The 22,658-nt window shown below is 39.4% G+C and overlaps 1 protein-coding gene across 1 annotated transcript in view; it reads left to right on the top strand.

The window, feature by feature from the left end:
* The first annotated feature begins 60 nt into the window (after positions 1-60).
* The window catches only part of Gpr160 (G protein-coupled receptor 160), a 49,386-nt gene continuing 26,788 nt past the window's right edge, over positions 61-22,658 (top strand). The window contains exon 1 of the mRNA XM_015494347.2: positions 61-309. The gene's annotated coding sequence lies outside the window, so the exon portion shown is untranslated. The remainder of the gene's footprint in view (positions 310-22,658) is intronic.

Below are 22,658 nucleotides of genomic sequence, written 5' to 3'. Positions count from 1 at the left end.
GTTGCGGCCGGCGTCCGCGCGCACGCCGGGCGCGGGGATTAAGCCTCCGCGCTTTGCAGTGCTGGCCGGTCTCCGAGGACAGAGCGCCTTGGCTGGTTCCTTGATGACCAGGCTTACTAGCCCAATGCCTTCTAGATAACCTGGGCCGGTCTTCGGGAACCCGGCGGCTGAAGCAACTTTTTCTCACTTGCGCAGGTGGTCTCGGGAGGTGGCAGCAAGCAGGGTCCCGCATTCGGGAGGCGACTGCGCCCATCGGGCCTCAGAGGAAGGAAACACGCTTTCTTCGTCCCCCACTGTGCAAACGCTCCGGTAAGGCGGTTGGGTGTTGCTCAACTCCCAGACATAACTCGCACCATTGCAAAGGACATGTAAATGGTGGCTGTCGATATTGTTAAGTTTCTTCAGGGGAAATGGGTTCTTGTGTGCTTTGTTTATAAACTTAGAGACAAATTTACATATGTATGATCAACGTTTCTATGTGGTATCCCGGGAATAGAGTTATTAGAGTTATTGGGAATCACCTGGCTCCTGTGGGGTACCTGTGATTTGAAAACGATTTGAGAGACATAACGCAGCGTTAAATCTTCTGAGCCTTTATTGTGTCCTTATTAAATTGTTATGGTGAGATTATAATAAATCACCGAGTCCATCTTAAAGCAGAAGAGGGAGCCTTTACTCACTAGGCTGTGGGCCAAGAGGCAGGCTGCAAATCTACACCCTTCTACTCCCTCCTGGAGTTTGAGTACACCTATATAGTCCAAAACCACATTAATAATAAGTGGCTGCTGCTGTCATTCAAAACCATAAACAAACGTCATGAGATCATAAGCAGAAGGGAAGTGGGTCAAAAAGACCCTAGTTAAGTCCAAGTTAAAGAATGGTTACTAACACCTGGACAGTCAATCTCTGACAGGGTACATAGTCCAACAAAAATGGGAAGCAAAAAGGGAACAATTTTGTATTGTATAAGAATTGCCATTTTGTGTTGGCAAACATGTTATGCTAAGCAACTATTGATAGGTACAGAGGCGGGGTGTTCCCATGGGAGAAGCATTCCTTACATGACATGGAGTCTCAGAGTAAAATGGAGTCTGTCTGGTCATTGCCCATGTAGCCTGGTCCATAACTAGATGAAAGAACCTTTTAAAACATTGAGATGTGGAAGAAATTTGTACTTGTTATTTGATGGGTTTTAGTTTTATTATTGGCATCATAATTATGGCTTTAAAAAATCTTTAACTTTTAGTTACTGAGTGAAGTTGAAATGTGGCTTGGGGATATGCCTTAAAATAATCCAATTTGGGAGAGCTTTAGCAGAGAAATGGGGGGAACGAGAGGAGTTGGTTATGAGTTGTTAATTGTTGAAGCTGGGTGATGGGTATGAAAATATGTTGAGCATTTTCCTTTAAAAGTTACAACACTATTACCTGCGGAGGTTTTATTTTTTTTATTTTTTATTTTTTTTGGTTGCTTGCTTTTTATTTTATTTATTTTTTGGCAGAAGATAGGTTTAGGTTTAGTACTAGAGGTCCTTTTAGATTCAAAGCCTTCCACACTTCCTTATTCTTTGTAAATTGGTTGTCATCACAAGCCTTCCTTTTCTCTCTCTTGGGGGTATGGATTTATTTTGCTCTAAAGGCACAGGGTGTTTGCTGAGAATGTCAAAGCTGAGTGGATGAGTTGATGCAGGTGGATGCTGGGTCAGCTTTTTCTGCACAAAGGGTATCAGCATGCCTGGGGGTTGAGTTGCCTCCAGTAAGGCGGGTTGTATAAAATGTGTTAGCAGTTTTTGCCAGTTGCCCAAATCCCTTTCAAATTACACTCATCAAAAAGCAGAGGCCAGGGTATGAGGATGTAGCTTTGTGGTAGAGCACAGTCCTAGCATGCACAAGGCCCTGGGTTCCATCCCTAGCACCAAAAACGAACAAAAAGTCCAGGCTAAAGTAGTGAACACACATGCATATACTTTTGGAACCATCATATAGGTTAAAAGATTTTTATTAAAAAAAAAAGATGAGCAGAGATCTACTTATAACTTGAAAGAGATTTTTGTATTTTCTGTGCTGATTTTTTTCATATCTTTATGAGTTTGTATTAGGAATCATGACATGTAAATATTTAGCAAAGAACTGACTACTAAAATTCTGCATGGTGTTCCATCATTCTTTTAGAGAACACTGCTTTGAGAGAGAATAGTGTCTGACTTATTTTTTCTCAGGATTTGTCTTATAATTTCTGCTCATTCTGTTATGTTGATCAGTAATTTGTAAACATTTGTTTCTAAGAGGGAGCTATTGAAATGCAGTGGAGGGAAAAAGGGGAGGCATATTTCTGAAAGATAAACCCACATTTTTTAGTAGCTTCAGTGCAACTGAACTTAATGCCTCTTTGATTTAAAAAGAAAACAAGTCAAGTAAATGACATACGTGACAATTAAAAGAGTGTTAGATGAATCTCCTCAAGTCTAGACCTGGCACATATAGATTGAGTAGTCTAAAAGAAGATGTAGAGATGTTTTAAGATTCAATTGAGGGCTAGGCATGGTGTCATGTGCCAGTAATCCTAGCAGTTCTGGGGGCTGAGACAGGTTCAAGGCCAGCCTCAGCAACTTAGTCAGGGCCTAAGCAACTTAGTGAGACTCTAACATATTTAGAATGATGGTGGCCTGAGGCTTAGCATCGACAATCTTTACAATGTTGAGATATGTTCCTGTTATCCCTAGTTTTTCTAGTGTTTTGAACATAAAGGGGTGCTGTATTTTGTCAAATGCTTTTCTGCGTCTATCGAGATGATCATGTGATTCATATCTTTAAGTCTATTGATGTGATGAATTACATTTATTGATTTCCGTATGTTGAACCAACCTTGCATCCCTGGGATGAATCCCACTTGATCATGGTGCACAATCTTTTTGATATGCTTTTGTATTCGATTTGCCAGAATTTTATTGAGGATTTTTGCATTTATGTTCATTAGAGATATTGGTCTGAAGTTTTCTTTCTTTGAAGTGTCTTTGTCTGGTTTTGGAATCAGGGTGATATTGTCCTCACAGAATGAGTTTGGAAGTACTCCCTCTTTTTCTATTTTCTGAAATAAATTGAAGAGTATTGGTATTAGTTATTCTTTAAAGGTCTTGTAGAACTTGGCAGTGAATCCGTCTGGTCCTGGGCTTTTCTTGGTTGGTAGTCTTTTGATGGTTTCTTCTATTTCCTCACTTGATATTGGTCTGTTTAAGTTGTGTATATCTTCCTGACTCAATCTGGGAAGATCATATGACTTAAGGAATTTATCAATGCCTTCACTGTCTTCTATTTTATTAGAGTATAAGGTTTCAAAATAATTTGTAATTATCTTCTGTATTTCTGTAGTATCTGTTGTGATATTGCCATTTTCATCACATATGCTGGTAATTTGAGTTCTCTCTCTCCTTCTCTTCGTTAGCATGGCTAAGGGTCTGTCAATTTTATTTATTTTTTCAAAGAATCAACTTTTAGTTTTGTCGATTTTTTTCAGTTGTTTCTTTTGTTTCAATTTCATTGATTTCAGCTCTGATTTTAATTATTTCTTGCCTTCTACTGCTTTTGCTGCTGATTTGTTCTTCTTTTTCTAGGGCTTTGAGATGTAGTGTGAGGTCATTTATTTGTTGACTTTTTCTTCTTTTAAGGAATGAACTCCATGCAATGAATTTTCCTCTTAGTACTGCTTTCATAGTGTCCCAGAGATTTTATTATGTTGTATCTGTGTTCTCATTTACCTCTAAGAATTTTTTAATCTCCTCCTTGATGTCTTCTGTAACCCATTGTTCATTCAGTAGCATATTGTTCAGTCTCCATGTGATGCAGAATTTTTTATTCTTTATTTTGTCGTTGATTCCCAATTTCATTCCATTATGATCTGATAAAATGCATGGTAGTATCTCTACTCCTTAGTATTTGCTAAGAGTTGCCCTGTGGCATAGTATATGGTCTATTTTTGAGAAGGATCCATGTGCTGCTAAGAAGAAAGCATAACCACTTGATGCTGGTTAATATATTCTATCTATGTCAGTTAAGTCTAAGTTATTAATTGTGTTATTGAGCTCTATAGTTTCTTTATTCAACATTTGTTTGGAAGATTTGTCCAGTGATGGGAGAGGTGTGTTAAAGTCAGCCAAGATTATTGTGTTTTGGTCAGTTTGACTCTTGAACTTGAGAAGAGTTTGTTTGATGAACATAGCTGCACCATTGTTTGGGGCATATATATTTATGATTGTTATGTCTTGTTGGTGTATGGTTCCCTTGAGCAGTATGTAATGTCCATCTTTATCCCTTTTGATTAACTTTGCCTTGAAGTCTATTTGATATGAGTATGGAGACTCCTACTTGCTTCCGCACTCCATGTGAGTGGTATGATTTTTCCCAACCTTTCACCTTCAATCTGTGTATGTCTTTTCCTATGAAATGAGTCTTTTGTAGGCAGCATATTGTTGGATCTTTTTTTTTTTAATCCAATCTGCTAGCCTATGTCTTGATTGGTGAGTTAAAGCCATTAACATTTAGGGTTACTATTGAGACATGGTTTGTATTTTCAGCCATATTTGTTTATTTTTGTTATTTAACTTGACTTGGTTTTCCTCTTTGATTAGTATTTCTTTTATTGTACTACCTCCCTCTGCTGGTTTTCATTGTTGTTTTTCATTTCCTCTTCATGAAATATTTTGCCAAGGATGTTTTGTAGTGCCAGTTTTCTAGCTGTAAATTCTTTTAACTTTTGTTTATAGTGGAAGGTTTTTATTTCATCTTCAAATCTGAAGCTTAGTTTTGCTGGATACAAGATTCTTGCTTGGAACCCATTATCTTTCAGTTTGAAATATGTTGTTCCAGGGTCTTCTAGCTTTCAGGGTCTGTGTTGAAAAATCTGCCATTTTTCTAATTGTTTTACCCCTGATTTTAATCTGATTCCTTTCTCTTGTGGCTTTTAAAATTCTCTCCTTATTCTGTATGTTGGGCATTTTCATTATAATGTGTCTTGGTGTGGATCTGTTGTGATTTTGCACATTTGGCGTCCTGTAGGCTTCTTGGATTTGGATTTCCATTTCATTCTTCATGTCTGGAAAGTTTTCTGATATTATTCCATTGAACAGATTGCTCATTCCTTTGGTTTGGACCTCTGTGCCTTCCTCTATCCCAATAACTCTTAAATTTGGTCTTTTTATCCTATCCCATATTTCTTGTATGTTCTGCTCCTGTTTTCTTATCATTTTCGCTGTGCTATCTATGTTCTTCTCAAGATGATATACTTTGTCTTCATTGTCTGATGTCCTATCTTTTAAGTTGTCTACTCTGCTGGTGATGCTCTCATTTGTGTTTTTAATTTGTTTTATTATTTTGCGTTACATTCCCACTCTGTGGGACTGGTATGTTATTGTTTTTACCCTATATATTTGTGGTGCTCTTGTATAGTTCCAAGATCCCTCCTTTGTGGGGAAGGACAATGTTGACAGTTCCCAATATCAACAGTACATCACCTATGAGTAAATTATTGTTATTAAGACATTTATAGTTACTCTCAATGTCTAGAAATGTTGGATTCTATTATTATTTAAAATATAATCAGTAGTTTCATAAAAGATGTACAGTTTCTGGTGGCGGACAGAGAACTGGGGGTCGGGTGTATGACGTTATGTTAAGGGGGAAAGATGTGAGGGTATGGGGTTAATATAACTTACGAAATTTGGAGGAGAACTCTAATGAAGAGGGTTAGTAGCAGGGAATAGGCAGGAGGTAATTTAGGGTAGACAAGTATGAGGGAAGTCAGTAGAATACATAAAAACAAACACATATATGTATTTAGAAAATTACAAGAAGTAAAAATTAGGATGTTGAAAGAGGAAGAGAGGGAGGAAGAAAAATAAAAGGGAAAGAAAGAAAGATAAAAAACAGAAAAATAAAAAGGGGGGGGGCTTATGCAATTCCTCTATATTATATTATTCTGGTGACTCAGTTCTTAAAGTTCTATTTCATGCAGAATTCTCAGTTTCACATATGTTGGGGTTGTGAGGACCAGAGGAGGAAGGGTAGAGGAGAAAGGAAGAGGATAAAATGGAAGAGAAGAAAACAAACAAAAAACAAAACAAACAATAACAACAAAAATACTCTTCCATTTTCTTCTCTTTCAGTAGGTGGAGTTATCTATTCCAAGCTTGAGTCCCTGCCCTCAGGGTGGTGTAGGTAACCTGTGTGAGAAAACTAGAGCTCTCTGTCTCTTGCCTGGAGCTTTCCTAATCTTGGTCTCTCTCAGTTGCTCCTGGGTTTTAGCCCCTCCTCTCTCTTGCTTATCAGGTCTCAGCTTCGGGACCTCTGCCCTGGATACCAGGTGGGCAGTGCCCTGGCTGCATTGTGCTCCTGTTCAACTGAGAGCTGATTTTGTGCTGATAGTTACTATACTGAGTTATCACAGCTGGGGGAAGGGAAGTTGGAAACTGGGTACCTGTTCAGTCACAGAACTGTGCTGGTAGCCACACCCACCAAAATATGGTGAGAAAGGTTTTCCAAGATGGAGTCCATCTATTTTCCCGCGTTGGGGTGTCTGGTGAGGTGGGGAGCTGGGATATCCTCGTGCTGTGGCTAGAACGCTCAGTCCAATGACCTGCATGGGAGTGGAGCGTAGTCTGTAGTTCTGCTGCTCTGCAGAGGTGCTGATCTGGTGTTTCTGCTCCACCACTTGAGAGTCACACTCATGTTCAAACTGTGGGCTCTGATTTCTGCTCGGTGTTCGCAGCTCTGGTGGATTCTGCGAAAATCCACTGTATGGGGTCCTGTCACACGCTGTTGAGATGTTGTATTTGGTCAAGGGGAGATCCCGTGGAGAAGCCACCTGATAGCTTTCTCAGATTCATGCCCAGAGAAGCCAGAAACTGTATTTCCTCTACTCCGCCATCTTGGATCCTCTGTGGACAAGTTTTCAAAAAATGGTTTCCGTTGGTTTTGCCAAATAAACTGCAATTCCTTAATCCTGCCAGTTCCTGGTGCTCAGGAGCCACGCCTGCTTCCTAGGGAACTTCAGCACCTTCACTGCAGAGCAACCCAGGACCCGGAAGCATGAGACTGGAGTCCAGATCTATGAAGGCCTCCTCTACTCTGCTTTTCTCATTTACATAAAACTTTAGATTAGCCATACTTGACATACAACAAAAATGGAATCCGTATGTGAGCAGGCCTCAGTAGGAAAAATGAATGCCTTCAGAATCGCATATCATGAATTCTTTGTGTGTTGAAAAATAGGTATTTTAAACCTTGGGGGTTCCTCAGGTATCCATGGGAATGGAGTCCCAAGAAACTCTCCCTTTTTAAGCATCCTGACTTTCAGAGTCAAATGGTTGTTGAGGTTGTACTTTGGCTTTTTGGAGCTGCTCTGCTGGATCCCAGCCACTCTGATGGTCTCCCAGGATAGGTGCTCTCTCTCCCTCTCTCTTCTCTGCCCACCATGTTCCTGATGATGACAAGTCTGCTCCTACATACTGCTTAGGCATAGCCCTTCTGAAAGCCCTGTGAGACTGAGGAACTGAGACACCCCTGCACAGTGTGGGCTTCCAGGACTTTGTATACCCCATGTCTAAGCATGACTTAATTTTCTTATCTTGAAACTTTTGGTTAAAAGTCATGAGACAGATATTCTTATCTCTGCTTATATCTAGAGTTTCATCACAGTGGAAGCTTCTATTGGTTGGGAGAAAAATGGGAAGAGAAAATATCATAAAAATCAAACCTGTGGGGTGGTCTTAAGAAAAAGTGAGGAGCTGTTTTGAGGCCCTTGTCACCAAAACTACCAGTCTAGGTAAACACGTGCCCTAATGTGGCAGAAAAGACAGAATACACTAGGGCCAAGTGGAATACCTTGTTCTGGCTGAAAGACATAAACAAAAAGGCTGAAGTATTTTGTAAATGCCAGACCAGAAAATTGATTGGCTCCTTTCAGGAAAATGTGGGATCCCAGGGTGTGGGTTTGTGCTCCCTCAGATGATACTCCCTTGTCTAGGAAAAGTGGCTTGGTGGATTATTTGCCAAAGCAAATAAAGGTGAGACAAAACAGTCCTAAGTATGGACTCAGCCAAATTGGCTAAATTGCTGGGGTTGATTTCTGATCTTTCTCTACCTGTGACCTTGACCTTTTTATTTTTTTTCTCTTTTTTTCTAACCTCTCCACCTCATTTCATCTTGTGTAAAATGGAGGTGATATAATGCCTGCCTCCTGGGACTGTAAGGATTAAGTGTCACATCAGGAGCTTCTTACAGTGTCTGGCAGGGAATGAGGATTCACAGTGGGGTCACTGTTGTTATTGCTGACAGAGACTGTTTCCTTTATTTTATTTGGAGGAAACACCCACCACAGCAGCAGCGCACCCGCTCCCCCCCCCCCCCCCGCACTCCATACCCCCATGCCAGAAGAAAAAAATGCTTTCCAGCCCCGACCTCTCTGTTTTTGGAGTGAGCTCTGGCTACATGTTGTCGTCTTAGGAAAGTGTTACAAATGCTAACAGGGTGTTGGGTGCAGCACAGCTTTGGGATTGATGACAACTGGACCTGAGCATTTGGCTTTGAACCCAGGGCTTTGGCTCTGTCGTTGGAGATTAAAATCCTTTGACTGTGAAAGCAGATGTGTGGATCTGGCATCTGTGGAATAGCAGACTGGTGTCAGTGTGGAATAGGAGGAGGTGCACAGGAGTGCCACTACCCAGCAGGGGTTTAAGGCTGGGTCCTCTGGGCATATAGTGCCTCTTGTGTGAACTGGGGATAAGTGTGTTTCACAGGAATGTCTAGAGGGAAGGGGAGCTAATAAAATTTTATGAAATCCTGACACTGGCACAGTGAAACTTTGCCTGTTTTTCCCCTCAGCGAGAAAATCACAGAACAGATACACAGATGGGTTTTCTTTTTAACTTAGATAAGTAATATGCTATTAATTAATATTTACATCTTAAATATTTAAAACAATTTTAGCCAGGTGTAGTAGTGTACTTCTAGGTCCCAACACTTGGAAGGCTGGGGTAGGAGAATAGCTTGAACCTAGGTCAAGACCAGCCTAGGCAACAGAGAGACTCTGTCTCAAAAAAAGAAAAAAATAAGGGCTGGAGTTGTAGCTCAGCAGTAGAGTGCTTGCGTCATACCTGTGAGGCACTGCATTCGATTCCTAGCACCACATATAAATAAGCAAATAAAATAAAGGTCCATAAACAACTAAAACAATATTAAAAAAAAGAAAAAATACAAAACAAAACACATTTTATTGGTTTAAGAAGGGCTGTCTAATTTGATCTTCAACCAGTGATGCAGGTTCCTATTGGTTTGCATTTGTTTCTCCTGCCTTTTGCTGCTTGTCAAGAGAGGTAAAAGTGAACTGAGATTCAAGCAAGAAAGAAGCCTGGAAAGGGGAACATGGAAAGGACTTCATTTCACTTTATCAGAAGAGAGTAACATAAATTCTTCCTCCTTATGGCTTTAGGTAATCACAGAGAGTGATTGTGTTCCGGGAAGGGAAAGGGAGAGATCAATTGCTGAGTTGTTACTAGGAAGCATCCATTGTGTCCAGGGAAGCCAAATGAATGGAGCAGATAACAGCTGAGCCAAAGACTCCCCTGTTGGCAGCCCTTACCTAGAGCCATTCAGCAAGGGGTCAGGGAGGAGGAGAGGTGGTAGGCTTTGGATCTTCCCTCCTACAGCCAGGGTACAGACCTATGGCTTTAGCTGCTGGCTCTACCTGCACCAACCCTTTGTCTTTCTCCTGGACTCCCATTCTGGTGCTCTAAGAAGAAATCCCTTAGGTCCCATACCCTCACCCTATCCCCCAGCTAATAGGCTTCAGGTCTATTCCCTTCTTCCTGACCCTTGAATGCGTCTCTTTTCTCCCTTTCCTCTGCTACTTTCCATTGGTATCTTTGCCTCCAGTGCCAATACTGCCCTGTATCCTGGAAAGTTTAAAGGGAAAAAATCTTTTATGATCCCACCATCCAAGAATCCAAAAACTTGAACATTTTGTCATATTTCTTTCCTTTTTTAGTTAAATAAACAGTAAATTTAGCATTTTATCTTTAATTCATTTTATATTAGTAGTTCAGCATAGTTGTCATACAGTGATAAAAAATTCATCATTCTACTTCCCTATGTCTTTATAAGTGTTTTTAATGATCACATGCCATTTCAGCTTTTTTTAGTCATTTTCTTAAATTTAGAGGCCTGGGGTGTTAACTCAATGGTAGAGTTTTCACTTAGCATGTACAAGGCCTTGGGTTTGATCCCCAGCACTGCAGAATGAATGAATGAATAAGAGAACTAGGTGGTTACTAATTTTTTTATGTTATAAATCATTCTAATTGAAAGGCGAGTGACTCACTCGAGACAGATTCAGCCAAGAGATTTTATTGGGGGACTGCCCAAAGGGGAAGAAAAGGAGAGGCAGAGAGCAGAGAGAGGAAAGAAAGAAGAGGAAGAGGGCAGAGAGCATGAGCTTGCAAGCTTCAGGTTGCATAGGCCATGTGGGGATGCTGATTGGCAGGGTGACTCAGGTACGGCCAGCAGAAACTGTGTCCTGAGGGGATTGGTGGAGGAAACTTTTGAATTTGACGCCCCTCAGAGAGGAGGCGTAGGTGTAAGGGATCACATGATGTTCTCACCAGACAGAAACTTAACTTCAGCGGGAAGTCTCCCACACATCCAACACTAATTGTGAATGAACCTTTGATCCCATTTCACATTATTTAAGATGGACTCCTGTAAGAATAACCACTTGAGTTAAAGGTTTTTTTGTTTTGTTTTGTTTTTTGTTTGTTTTTTGCAGTGATAAGATGGGATCCAGGGCCTCACACATGCTAGGTAAGCACTCTACCACCAACCTGTACCCCCAGCCCAAATCAAAGATTTAGAAAAGTGAAAAGTTTTCTTTTTTATTACAAAAGCAATAAAATTTCATCATAGAAAATGTAGGACAGTTGGGCTGGGGTTGTGGCTCAATGGTAGAGTGCTCGCCTAGCATGAGGCCCTGGGTTCGAACCTCAGCACCACATAAAAAAATAAAATGAAGATTAAAAAAAAAAAAAAAAGAAAATGTATGACAGTGTAAAAAAATAAATATGTGCCCATATTCTCACCAACCAGATAGTCACTGTTAGTGTAACTTGCCTATTTCCCTATCAGATATGTGCCATCTACAACCTTGGTTCTCTAAGTGCAGGCCAGCAGCAGGGTCCTTGCCTGACATCTTGCTAGAAATTCAGAATTTCAAATCTACCACAACATATTGAACTGGAATTCATCTTTTAACTGGATCCACATTCAAATTTGAGAAGTACTGTTTCTAAGGCCAAAACCTTGTTAATTATCTGTAGCCTGGCATTGATTACCTCTCATCTAAGTATTCAAATACATTTTTTCTCCTTAGCCAATACTGGGGTAATACTGCATATACCACTGGTTTTCAGCCTCCCCTTCTCCATACCATAAGACTATGAGGACCCATGCAGACCCCCTTAGTAACCTGGATCCAGAGATCCCACTAGCTTCCTGTGAGTCTGGGAGAATTCCTTCACATTTGCCTGCAAGAGGACCTGCTACACACAGCTTTATCATATTCTTGTCATCAGACGTATTTGGCAGCAGCATCTTGTTCAATTCTTCTCCAGAGCTTGTCTATCTAATGACTGTATCATAATTACTTTGATAAATTTCCTATTGTTAGATGGTAAGTTGTTTTGATTCCTTTGAGGGGAAGGGTGTTTTGTAGGTTGTTGCAGATATACTGGGAAATGAACTGCTCTAGCAGCAGTTCCTTCCTTCAATGCTGATTATTTCCTTATGATAAATTCCTGGAGTGCAAATACTGGGTCAAAAGGTATGAATATGTTAAAAACTCTTTAAAATGCCCTAGAAATCCAAACGCTACTCTCCCAGGGTGCTGGGTGGTGTGATCTGTAGACAGACTCAGGGGAGCAGGTCCTGCCTCAATCAGCATACCTCCAGGCCTGAAGACACTGAGATGCCTCTGTAAGGGTACTGGGGGAAGGAAGGGAAGTGACAGAGGGTGGGTAGTGCCTCTGGTGGCAAAGTCTATTCCTTCTGGGCCAAGTCATAATGGATGCCACTGACAGGGCAGCAACGTCCTTCGGGGTGTGTCCCCTTGGTTTAGCCTTTGCTCCCAGGGCCCATCCTCCAGTGGCTTTGGACAAGGGAGGTGGAGCAGATGGGCCTACAGGGAATGGAGGCCTGAAATGACTAACTACCCTGTAAGTCCTGCATCTGCCAAACCTGACTGGCACCAGGCTTGTTTTTGCGTCCTAAGCCTGAGACTGTTAGGTTATCTAATACTTTTTCCTTCTGTGAGAAGATAAGGAACCTCATTTTAAGTAAAATTTATTCTGAAAGGTATACTCAGATTCTTAGAAATATTGCACTATATCTATGATTCAGTCACACTTTGAACTTGGATGCCTGATGTATTTTTTTGGCTCTCCATAAATATTTTTGAAGTGAAGAAGTAAATGCATATACAGAGTAAGTAAATTTGTTTCAAAACTTACATATAATAAATATACTTGTGGATTTCACATGACAGTTATATTTAAAAACAAGTATTAAGCCCATTTTTGTTAACTATTTGTTGCGGGATCAGAAAGAAACACAGACACATACTCATACAGATTCACCTTCTGAAAATAAGTGATAATTGATTTTGAGTTTGTATTTTTGTGGACGAATGTTTTAACTTGGATAAATACCTAGGAGTGGAGGTGCTGAATCATCGGATAGGTATATGCTTAAATGACAGATTATTTTCTAAAGAGTGTACCATTTAACATGCCCAACAGCAGTGTAATGAGAGTTCCAGCTGATGTACATCTTTCCACTATTTAGTATTGTTGGTTCTTTAGGTTTTAGCCATACTGGTGAATGTGAAATTGTATTTCACTGTGGTTTTAACTAGCTTTTTCCTGATTACTAATGGTATTGAGTAACTTTTTGTCACCTATTGACCCTTTGTACATTTTCTTGAAGTATATTTTGTTCATTTTTGAGTTTTCTTTTTTCTATTAATTTATAGAAAGCACTCTTCATATATATATTTTGTAGTGTGAACACAAGTCATTTGTTAGATACATAAGTTGGGAATATTTTCTCCAAGTCTGTTTCTTACCTTTCTATTTTCTTAGGATGAACAGAAAATTTTAACAAATCTTTGTTAATTTTTTTCTCTTATGTTTGGTGCTTAAGAACTCTTTACCTATATGCATAAGAATTCTTTACCTTCATGTTTAAGAATTCTTTACCTATTTGCTTAAGAATTCTTTATCTGCTTTAGGGTTTCAAGAATATTCTCTTGTCTGAGCAATAAGATGGTTGAACAGCACTCACCTTCTCCTCAAAGGAGAACCAAAGTAATTGGTGCATTTTTAGGTGAGTGGCTGTGGGAGAATATTGGAAATCGGCAAGACAGAGAACGGACCTTTGTAAGATTCAGAGATCTGGGACAACAGCATAGGAAGAGACATAAAATACCCCAATATCTGCCACTCCACATCCATAGCTGCAGGGAGGTGAATCTCTCCTTTACAGGAATGAAGTTGAAAGAGAAAGTCCCAGTAAACTTCTCTCCCAGATCCTGGCGATCTGAGCTACTGAAAAGTTGTGCGATCCTCACAGGCTTGCAGCCTGTGTAGATAAGTAACCTGAAATCTGTGCAGTAGCTTTGCTTTGGAAAAGGATTTCACATAGTTTCTCAGTGAATCCTCAAGGTACTATAGCCAGGAGCCATCTTAAGAACTGACCTACGGGGTTGGGGGGGCTGGGGTTGTGGCTCAGAGGTAGAGCACTCGCCTGCCATGTGTGAGACACTGGGTTCAATCCTCAGCACCACATAAAAATAAAATAAAGATATTGTACCCACCTTTAAGTGAAAAATAAAAAAAAGAACTGAGAATTAAAAAAAAAAAAAAAAGAACTGAGCTACTGTGTTTGGACTTCTCAGGGGGTCTAAAACTCCTGCATATTCCCATCTCTAGAACTCCACTGACATTGTGTACTTTCTAAAGATAGATAGTTGCCTTGAGAACCCAACCTAGTCCAGCAAAGTGACTGTGACCCAAACCCATTAAGTGCCCTGCACCGTAGGAGACAGGTGTTGCAACACAGAGGGTAATGGAGTGTGCTGCCTTCAAGAACCAGGAAATCTGGGTACTTGCTCTCTGAGACCTAGAACATGGCCAGCCAAGTCTCACTCCAATGCCAGAAATTGAAGGTAGGCTCCCACAAGCTTCCCACCCCTTTCCCTCCTGCTGCATGCTTAGAATGGGGAGAGAACACCAGGTTTTCATTGCTGCCCTGTTCATAGGGTGATACTGAGGGGCCCTTGAGTGGCTTTGTAACAGTAGCCATTGCCCCATCCCCTAGGTTCATGACCAAACGTGGCTCCAAGAGAAACTTTGCCCAGCTTTGGCCATGGTCCTGCCCCTTGGTATGTGCTGCCACTGAAGTAACAGAGGAAAACACCAAGGTACCACTGCCATGCCATCTGTGTGATTGCCACCACTTGTCCATCCCTGTACCATGTCTGACTGGGCAGTGCTATCAGGATCAGGTGTGAGTGCCATAGAAGGGGTTCTGTGGTTCCCACCTCTACCTCTTCCTATGCAGCACATGGGCCCATACCACTAACTGATCAGAGATCAAGTTCTGCAGGCCCTTCACCACTTCTGGGGCTTCTAGTGGTAGAGGCCCTCGCTAATCAGAGTATACCATTCCCATTGTAGGAGTGACCACACAGCACTTCACTCCTAGTCTGTCCACACCAAATCTGCCTGGATTGCTAAGAGTGTCCTCAGTCTTGTGTGGTCAACAGAAACACTGGGTATTTCCTACTCCACTATGGTATACACTGCCCAAACTCATTAATTATGGCCAAAGAAGCTTTGGGGAGACTACATTGTAGTACCTAGCTAGAATCAAAGCCAACATAACAAAACAGTGTTCCAAGGTGTATATTTCAGAAAAAGCCACGAAGAAAGCCATCTCATAAAAGTGGTATAGATATCTGAACCACCAGATGTGCAAATCTGAACATAGGAACACAAGAAATGTGAAGAACAAGGTAATGTGAGGCCTCACAATAGCTTTCTAGCAGCAGATTCCAAAGAAGTAAAAATGGACAAAATGCCTGATAAAGAATTTAAAAGAATGATTTTTTAAAAAGCCTACTGAGATCTAAGAGAATTCAGGTATACAAAGAAATTAGGAAGACAATGAAGAATATGAATTTGGAAATTCAACAAAGAGAGATTTTTGAAAAAGAACCAGACAGAAATCCTGGAAATTAAAAGCTCAGAAAGTCAAATAAAAAATGAGAATTGAAAACCTCAGCAACACACTCAATCAAGCAGAAGAAAGAATATCTGAACTTGAAGACAGGTCTTTTGAAGTATCCCAGTCAGACAAAAAAAAAAAAAAGAGAAGATAGTATTAAAGACCCATGGGGCATGAGTAAATGAATGAACATTTGCATTTTTGGAATATCTAAAAGAGGGTAGAACAAAGTAAAGGGCATAGAAAACCTATGCAATGAAACAATAGAAGAAAATTTCCTAATCTTGGGGAAGACATTCATCATCCATATACAGAGCCGTAGTAACCAAAAGAGCATGGCACTAGCATAGAAACAGACACATAGGCCAAAGGAACAGAATAGAGAACCCAGAAATAAAACCACATCCAGAGCCCATTGATTCTTGATAAACATGCCAAAAAAAAAAAAAATTAGAGAAAGGGCAGCTCTTCTTCAACAAAAGATGTTCTGGATATACACATACAGAATATTGAAATTTGATTCCTGTCTCTCACACTTGTTAAAAAAAAATCAATTCCAGATGGATCAAAGACATTAAGACTTGAAACTCTGAAACTACCAGAAGAAAACATAGGGGAAACACTTAGAAACAGGTAGTGATTTTCTTGGAAAGATGCCAGAAGCACCTGAAGCAAAAGCAAAAATAGACAAATGGGATTACAACAAACTAAAAAGCATCTGCATATCAGAGAAAGCAATCAATACAGTGAAGAGATTACCTATAGAATGGGGAAATTATTTGCCAACTATTCATCTGACAGAGGGTTAATATCCAGAATATATAAGGAACTCTAAAAACTTAACCAAAACCAAGTAATCCTAGCACTAAAAAATGAGCAAGTAATCCAGATAGATACTTTTCCAGAGAAGAAATGCACTGATCAATAAATACATAAAAAATGCTCCATATCATTAGCCATCAGAAAAATATACATCAAAACTAGGAAGATACCATCTTACCCCAATTAGAATGACTGCTATAAAATAAATAAATGCTGGTGAGGATATGAAGAAAATGAACTTGTACTTTTGGTGGGAATGTAAATTAGTATAGCTACTTTGGAAATCAGAATGGAGTTTCCTCAGAAAACTAAAAATAGATCTACCTTATGATACAGCTATCTACTTCCTATGTATCCATGGGAGATGAAATCAGCATACAAAAAATACACTTGCACATCCATGTTTATTGCAGCACTAATTACAATAGCTAAAATATGGATCAGCCTGTGTCCATCATCAGATGAATGGATAAAGAAAATGTGGTAATAGTACACAATGGAGTATTATTCACACATAAAGAAGAATGAAATCCTGCCATTTGCAAAAAATTGAATGGAACTGGATGACATTATGTTAAGTGAAATACGCCAGGTATAGACAAGAACCTCATGTTCTTTCTCATGTGGAAGATAAAAATGTTAACTTGAAAGTGGTAGTAGAATGGTGATTACTAGAAATTGGGAAGAGTGGTTTGGATTTGATCAGTGTATGATGTATGCATGTATGGAAATACCACACTGAACCTTATTAATATATACAATTAATAAGTTTTAATAAAAATAAATCTAAAAAGAATATTCACCACAATATCCTTTAAAAAGGATATCCTTTGGGCTGGGATTGTTGCTCAGTGGTAGAGCGCTCGTCTAGCATGTGCGAGGTGCTGGGTTCAATACTCAGCACCGCATTTAAAAAAAAATAAATAAAGGTTAAAAAAAAAGATATCCTTTGTTTTCCTTCTAGAATTTTATTTTTTATGTTTAGGCTTATCATCTATCCTGACATAACTTGAGTTTATATGTGAGGTGGAGTCAAGATCTTTTCATTATTTTTATATAGTTATCTACTTGGTCCTGCACAATTTGTTGAAAAGACTTCCATTTACTGAGTTTGTTAGTACTTTTTTGTAAAACAGTGGACTGAACTCTGTTGTTTGTTTTTAAGCTTATATCTCTCTGCCTTGAGTTCTGCAGTTTACAAGTCTTGAAATCAAGTAGTGTAAATCCTTAACTTTAGTGTTTTCATATATATTTTTAAATAAGCCTGATTGGATTTTGACTATTGTTGTCCTTCAGCATATGAGACACCTTAGATACCAAAATCCATGTATGCTCAAGTACGTTATATAAAATGGCACAGTATTTGTATATATATCCTATGCACATCCTCCTGTATACTTTAAATCATCTTTAGATTACTTATAATACCTAATATAATTTAAATGATATGCAAATAGTTGTTACATTGTTTTGTTTAAGGAATAGAGACAAGTCTGTACATGTTCAGTATCAACAGTTTTTGTTTTTTTCTTTTTTTGGTACCAGGGATTGAACTCAGGGGCACTTGACCATTGTGCCCCATCCCTAGCCCTATTTTGTATTTTATTTAGAGACAGGGTCTCACTGAGTTGCTTAGTGCCTCGCCATTGCTGAGGCTGGCTTTGAACTCACGGACTGTCTTAGCCTCATGAGCCATTGGGATTACAGGCATGCGCTACTGCACCTGGCAACAGTTTTTTAAAAAATTCAAGGTTGAATCTGTGGATGTGCAACCTACAGATCTGGAGGCCAGCTGTATGCTGAATGTGTCAATCTGTGGAGCTTTGGCATTTTAGTATACTCTTATCCATGAATTATGGTACATCTTGCTTTTTACTTAGATCTTTACTTTCTCACAGGAGTTTTTTGTAGCTTTAAGCATTGACATTTCAAGATCATGTTTGTTTTTATTTATTCATTTAATGTGAATATATCTTTCTCATCTTTTGGGATTCTCTTTTCAGCTCAAATTAGTGAAAAGATCACCATTGCTCAGTCTGAACATCTAACATCATGGCACTGCATTTAATAGGTTCAGGAGCACAATTTAGACATTTTGAATAAATGGTCTCTAATAGTTTTAATAAACTAAAAAGCACCATAAGTTTTGGTAGAGTTATTTGGCTGGAGGGTCCTCCCTGCTCCCCCAAATTTCTGATAAATACCCATCATTAGTTTTATGCTTTAAAGAGCCAGTCTTAGGAGATGTGCATATTTTCTGATCCTGGCTAGGGTTGTGGCTCAGTGGTAGAATGCTTGGCCTAGTATGTGTGAGGCACTGAGTTTGATCCTCAGCCCCACTTAAAAAATAAATAAATAAATAAATAAAATAAAGGCATGCTTTCCATCTACAACTAAAAAAATAAAGATTAACAAAAGGAGAAAGAAATGGCAACAAAAAAGGCACTTGTTTATGGTACTAGCACACCTGGCATGGGTCTGGGGGTGCTGTCATCAAGGACTCATGGGAGAACTGGACCCTGTTTGATTGGCTGAGCTATTACAGATTATGTGTTGATAAAGAAAGGATCCTCCCTCAGGTGGCTGGCCTGGATCATATTTTTAACAATGACAAACAGCCGTGGTTTTAAAAACCGTGAACGTCTAGGCATAAGCAGTGTCTTGGTGTCAAGTCTGGTATTCTGAGCTGTGTTCGGAAGCCAAGGACCAAGATTGAAGTCTGAGGAGCTATTGAACATGGATTTGTGACTTTCTAGGTCATTATGTGCCTCTGATATTGTGAAATAATTATATGTATGTATTCTGTTTCTGATATATATACATACATTTACACACATGTATCTCTTGTGTCTGTACACATATGTGCGTGCACACACATGTATGTTTCTGTCCCTGGTTACAGACACAGAGCTCTTAAACCCTTATAGTTATATTTGGGGGTGCTAGAGAGATTCTTTTGTTTTGTATTTGATCTTTGACACCAGACTGGCAAAGAGCTCTAAGACTTGTAATTTCCTTAGTAATAGGAGTGCCTGACACAGAGCTCCTAAGTTCCTTGTTCTTGGGCAACAAGAGTGTCATTTGTTTTGAGATGATGTTTCCTGGATAACCTCAAATGGGGACTTGTTGTCAGTAGCCAACCCAGTGATTAGAGGGTTGGACCTTCAAGGAGGAGAGGGGCTGAAGGAGGAGTTGATCACCATAGCCAGGGATATAATCACCATGGCCAGGGATATAATCAATCATGCGTATATAAGGAAGCCTCCATAAAAAACAAAAAGGACAGAGTTCAGAGAGCTTCCATGTTGCTCAACACAAGGAGGTACTAGAGGGTGGCACACCCAGAGAGGACCAGGAAGCCCTATACCTTTTTTTACATACCTTGCCTGGTTATCTCTTCATCTGGCTGTGCTTTTGTATGTTTATAAATGAATAATCACAAGTAAAGTGTTTCTCTCAGTTTTGTCAGCTGCTTTAGTAAATTAATTGAACCTGAAGAGGGGATCATAGGAACCTGTGCATGTAGTTGGCATCTGAAGTTGGATGGGAGGGGGGGTCTCATGGGGCTGAATCCTCAATTCATGGGGTCTGATCTCCAGGTAACTAGTATCAGAAGTGAACTGAATTGTAATGCACCTTGTTGATGTGCAGTAGAGAATTGCTTTTGTCAGGGGGACACTCACATATCTGGTAACAAAAGGGTTGAATGGTGTGGAAGAAGAGAAAGATTTTCCTTAGAAAGTCCCTTCCTCTCCTTAAAAAATTAAAGGAGCTGATGATCATTGAGAAGCAGGAGGCAGTCTCATGTTCAGACATCCTTTGGAAGACTAAATCTCTTCTGTAAGTTTGTTAAGCGGTCAGCCTGTATGTATTTAAAAATGTTTGGACTGGGTTTGTGGCTCAGTGGTAGAGCGCTTGCCTAGCATGTGTGAGGCACTGGGTTCAATTCTTAGCACCACATATAAACAGATAAATAAAAGTCCATCAATAACTAATAAAAATTTAAAATAAAATAAAAATGTTTTTGGAGGCTGGGGTTGTGGCTCAGAGGTAGAGCATTCGCCTAGCACATGCGAGGCCGTGGGCTCGATTCTCAGCACCACATAAAAAAATAAGTAAAATAAAGGTATTATGTCCAACTACAACTAAAAAATAAATATTAAAAAAAAAATTTGGTGATGACTGAAGTCACTGGCTTCAAACTAACATATCCTACATTTCAACAACCCCCATTCATATAATCCTGTAACTGTAACTTTTAGGAATCCCTTTTCCATATTTGTTAACTTCTTTAATATATTTCTGTTTATTGATATAGTTTTTAAATGGTACTGAATTATTAGTACAAGGTAACGAACTTCTATTTTCCTTAATCCTAAGCATTGTACTTTATTAATTATCTGTTCCCACTAAAATTATGAAAAGATGAGTTTATATGCATAGAATTTGCAGTAAATAAGGCAGTCACATTGTGAGTGAGGAGTATATGAAAACATACCTTACCAGAATATTAATTTTAAGCAAACATAAGCATTTAGTAAAAATTAATGATAGCTATGGAAAAATAAATCATAGTGTAACTTAATTTCATCAAGAACATTGTAAGGATCTGGAGGAAGCAAGGCACGTATATCTTAACTTTCTCATGCAGTTGATTTAATTAAGAATAACATCATCATCAACAACCCAGGAAAACATAGCTCATGTGGTACTACATTTGTGATGAGAAGATAATGTGAGCCATTATCAAGGGTATTCTGCTAGTATGGGCTGATTCTTACCCATTTAACCTTTCAGAGGTCAGTATGGAACCTGATTAATCAATTTTAATGCATGACTGGTAATGTATATGTTTGTTTGTATGCCAGAATATTTAAAACAGATGTCAAATAACCTAGATAAATTGTGTGTTTCCAAATTGGACAAAGTCAAATGAAGGCTAATTAATTTTGTAAGTACAAAGTTCAAAGGGGAGAATGACTAGCTTCATAAAGCCTGTTCCTGGCAGGAAAAAGCCCTGGGCCATGGTAAAACCAAGAAGTTACTCCATCACACTGTAATTCAGGTATATGCATAATACCACATTTTATAAATCAGTGCTGTGGTTACAAAATTTGTATAAGGCTGAGAGCAGGCAAAAGATATAATGAAGTCATGTCATAATTTACAGTATTAAGACAAACTATTTTAGTTTGAGGATATACTACATAAAAAAAGACATTACAAAACTTACACAGGGAGCTACAGGAGAGCAAGACAAATAAGTTTAAACATCTATTCAAGGTTAATCTAAAACACCTAGCACAGGTAGTTATCCTATTTAAAAAAGCAATCAAGTAGATTTACTGTGGTTGGGTGATAGTAGTCCTTATCGCCCAGAGAATGAGTTCACATACTCAGGAATAAAAAAAAAGCAGTTTCGATTCAGGCAGGTATAACAACTGGGAACTCAGCTTCCATGGAATTAGGGGGCATGTAAGTGTCCACAGGAGCCTAGGCAAGGAACCTGACAAAAGTTAGGATTGAGCCTCCCGCTTCCTGACCAAACTCAAGAACAAGGCATGACTGGAATAAATAGGTTTCTGGAAGTTGTGGAGACAGACACAGCTTGAGGGCAAGAACCTGAGCCAAACTGCTTCTGGACCCAGGGCTGGGTGTGCAGTGTCTTTGAGATACCACAGCTGAGTGGGAGCACAAAGGGCCATATCAAGGCCAGGAGGAAGGACGGAAACTAATTAGGGAAGAAGGAAGAGAGGACAAAAATAAAACAGTCCAAAACTCTTACTCAAAATGAGCTAGCAGTGGTGCACACCTGTAATCCCAGGTGACTCTGGAGGCTGGAGCAGGAGAATCACAAGTTTAAGGCCAGCCTTGGAAACTTAGTGAGACCCTGTCTCAAATAAAACTTTTAAGAAAGTGTTCGGGGCTGGGATTGTGGCTCTGTGGAAGAGCACTTGCCTTCTCCGTGCAAGGCCCTGGGTTTGATCCTCAGCACCGCATAAAAATAAATAAGTAAAATAAAGGTATTGTGTCCATCTAAAACTAAAACTAAAAATAAAAAAGGGCTGGGGGTTATCATATGCAAACACAGGCTAGCAAATCAAAACTTTACATGAAGAAAAATAAAAACTAGGAAGTTTAAAGATTGTTCAACAAGCTACATATGGACTTTGTAAGTAATATAAATGGTTGGAACTTCTAGAAAATACTGTAAAATAAGTATGTTTAGAAGTTTTGAGAGGTAAAACTTATAATGGGTTAAAATTATGAAATAAAAGCAAGGAGGCTAGAGGAAGAACCAACGAAAAACATCTAGTATTAAGTAGGATGAGCTAAAATGCTGTAGAAATAGACCAAATGTCTGAAATCCAGTATGAGTTCCTGGGTGAGCACTCCAGGTCTTCGTGTGGTTCTGTACACTTAGGACCCAGCTGGTGACAGCTCATCACGTGTCTTTCAAAGTTGCTCTTACTGTCCACAGGAAGTGTGTTGTGCTTAAACCAGAAGTGGTTT

Source organism: Marmota marmota, unplaced genomic scaffold (assembly GCF_001458135.2).
Source record: "Marmota marmota marmota unplaced genomic scaffold, marMar, whole genome shotgun sequence".
Lineage (NCBI taxonomy): Eukaryota > Metazoa > Chordata > Mammalia > Rodentia > Sciuridae > Marmota > Marmota marmota.
The sequence above is the reverse complement of the archived record's forward strand: the minus strand, read 5'-3'. Positions and strand labels throughout refer to the sequence as shown.